This window comes from Oncorhynchus keta, chromosome 2 (genome assembly GCF_023373465.1).
Source record: "Oncorhynchus keta strain PuntledgeMale-10-30-2019 chromosome 2, Oket_V2, whole genome shotgun sequence".
Taxonomy (NCBI): domain Eukaryota; kingdom Metazoa; phylum Chordata; class Actinopteri; order Salmoniformes; family Salmonidae; genus Oncorhynchus; species Oncorhynchus keta.
This window is the reverse complement of record NC_068422.1, coordinates 7,768,028-7,771,214: the sequence shown is the minus strand read 5'-3', so window position 1 is coordinate 7,771,214 and position 3,187 is coordinate 7,768,028. Positions and strand designations below refer to the sequence as shown.

The following is a 3,187-nucleotide window of genomic DNA, read 5'->3' as shown; positions in this document are numbered from 1 at the left end:
AAAAGTTCTCATTTACAACTGCGACCTGGCAAAAAGCAAAACATTATGACACAAACAACAACACAGAGTTACACATGGAATAAACAAACATACAATCAATAACACAATAGAGAAGTCTATATATAGTGTGTGCAAATGAGGTAAGATAAGGGAGGTAAAGGCAATAAATAGACCATAGTGGCAAAATAATTACAATTTAGCAATTAAACAATGGAGTTGGAGTGATGGATGTGCAGAAGATGAATGTGCAAGTAGAGATACTGGGGTGCAAAGGAGCAAAAAAATGAATAACAGTATGGGGATGGGGTAGTTGGATGATGAATCATGAAGTGGAACGACATTTATTGGATATTTCAAACTTTTTTAACAAATCAAAAACTGAAAAATTGGGCGTGCAAAATTATTAGTATGTCGTTCCACTTCATGATTGTGTCCCACTTGTTGTTGATTCTTCACAAAAAAATACACTTTTATATATTTATGTTTGAAGCCTGAAATGTGGCAAAAGGTTGCAAAGTTCAAGGGGACCGAATACTTTCGCAAGGCACTGTATGAGTCTCTGGCTTCAGTGATTTTTTTGCAATTTGTGTCAGTCATTGGCAGCAGAGACCTGGAAGGAAAGGCGGCCAAATGAGAAATTGGCTTTGGGGGTGAAATATAACTGCTGGAGCGCATGCCAGGAGTGGGTGCTGCTATGGTGACAAGTGAGCTGAGATAACGTGGGGCTTTACATAGCAAATACTTATAGATGACCTGGAGCCAGTGGGTTTGGCGACAAATATGAAGCAAGTGCCAGCCAATGAGACCATACAGGTCGCAGTGCTGGGTAATATATGGGGCTTTGGTGACAAAACCGATGGCACTGTGATAGACTGCATCCAATTTGATGAGTAGAGTGTTTGGATTCTATTTTGTAAATGACATTGCCAAAGTCAAGGATCGGCAGGATAGTCAGTTTTACGAGGGTATGTTTGGCAGCATGAGTGAAGGATGCTTTGTTGCAAAATTCTAGATTTTAATTTTGAATTGGAGTTGTTTAATGTGAGTCTGGAAGGAGAGTTTATAGTCTAACCTGACACCTCGGTACTTGTAGTTGTCCACATATTCTAAGTCAGAACTGTCCAGAGTAGTGATGCTGGACGGGCGGGCAGGTGTGGGCAGTGATCATTTGAAGAGCATGCATTTAGTTTTACTTGCATTTAAGAGCAGATGGATGCCATGGAAGGAGAGTTGTATTGCATTGAAGCTCGTCTGGAGGTTAGTTAACACAGTGTCCAAAGAGGGGCCAGACGTATACAGAATGGTGTCGTCTGTGTAGAGGATGATCAGAGAATCACCAGTAGCAAGAGCGACATCAAGTATGTATACAGAGAAGAGAGTCGGTCCGAGAATTGAACCCTGTGGCACCCCCAAAGAGGCTGCCAGAGGTCTGGACAACAGGCCCTCTGATTTGACACACTGAACTCTGTCTGAGAAGTTGTTGGTGAACCAGCGAGGCAGTCATTTGAAAAACCAAGGCTGTTGAGTCTGCCGATAAGAATGTGGTGAATGACACAGTCGAAAGCCTTGGCCAGGTCGATGAATACAGCTGCACAGTATTGTCCCTTATCGATGGCGGTTATGATATCGTTTAGGACCTTGAGCGTGGCTGAGGTGCACCCGTGATCAGTGTCGTAGCAGAATCAGAATTAGTTAGGTAACATTGATAAATAACCTGTTTTATCTACTTTCATAAATATGCTTATGTGGGAAAAGTCACTTGGGGCCCAGAGAGGGGAGAGGTCAGGCTTGTCTTTTATCTGTCTGGTAATATGCAGAATATCAGAAAGGGAGAAGTCAGAATTGAACAGTCTTCCAACGTATCTGTTAAACCATGTGAAGGGCTCCACAATGCCTGTCACTCCCCTCTGTGAGTTTATCCAGGAAGGAGTGTATTTGAGATGGGACTATCTAGAATTGACAATTGATATATACCATTGGATGAGGTAATGTTTTGGTACTAAGAAGTACCAGGAACGAGATTACAATCTCGGTTTAGGAGACCAAACTGAACAATAATTTATGGCTAATGTTATCTGGCTATGGGATACTCCTCTTTCAAGTAAAAGGCACTTTGTGAAGTTCCTAAGATCTGTGGTTCGTCGTTGGTAGTTGAGAGGGGTGGATCTTTGCTATAAAATATCTGTTGCCATTTTGTAAGCACTCTCAGAGAATTCATTTATAGACACTGAATTGATCTGAGAGTCACAGGGCTATGGTGAAGCTCATTTAATTAAAATATGAAGTTTATGTATAACTCTGACTGGTGTGTGGTTTGTAACTCTCCTTATTTAGTAATAAAGGACATTTCCACGACACCAGCTTGGAAACCAGATTGCATAGCGGAGAAGGTATGGTGAGATTCGAAATGGTCGGTGATCTGTGGCTCAGTTGGTAGAGCATGGCGCTTGTAACGCCAGGGTTGTGGGTTCGATTCCCGGGACCACCCATACGTAGAATGTATGCACACATAAGTCGCTTTGGATAAAAGCGTCAGCTAAATGGCATATATTATTATTATTATTATATTATCTGTTTGTTAACTTGGCTTGGAATGGGGAACAGAGGAAGGGTTAGTCATTCAAAAATCATGTCGACCCTTATTATTTCACACAAAGTCCATATAAGTTATTACGTGAATTGTTAAGCCAAATTTGACTCCTGAACTAATTTAGGCTTGCCAGAACAAATGGGTTGAATACTTATACAACAACTATATTTATCAAAAAATATATAATTTGTCTTCCACATTGACATTAATAGTATTTTGTGTAGAAAACCTGACAATTAAATCAGTTTTAATCCTTCTTTGAAGCTGTAACGATGTGCACTGAGAGTCGGGAAGCAAGTTCAGGGAGTGAGTGTTTTAATAAATAAACGCAACATAAAACAAAACAATAAACACGAACAATGCACCGACAAGACACTGGAACAGAAACAATAACGCCTGGGGAAGGAACCAAGGGGAGTGACATCGCTCATAGCCATGGCTCATTCATATATTTATATGTGCATATTCTTATTATATCCCTTTACATTTGTGTGTATACGGTAGTTGTTTTGGAATTGTTTGATTACTTGTTAGATATTACTGCATTGTCGGAACTAGAAGCACAAGCATTTCGCTACACTCGCATTAACATCTGCT

The 3,187-nt window shown here is 40.5% G+C and overlaps 1 non-coding gene across 1 annotated transcript; it reads left to right on the top strand.

The window, feature by feature from the left end:
- Positions 1–2,413: 2,413 nt before the first annotated feature.
- Positions 2,414–2,488, top strand: trnat-ugu (transfer RNA threonine (anticodon UGU)). The gene has a single exon. It is a non-coding gene; the product is annotated as a tRNA-Thr (tRNA).
- The last annotated feature ends 699 nt before the right edge of the window (positions 2,489–3,187 follow it).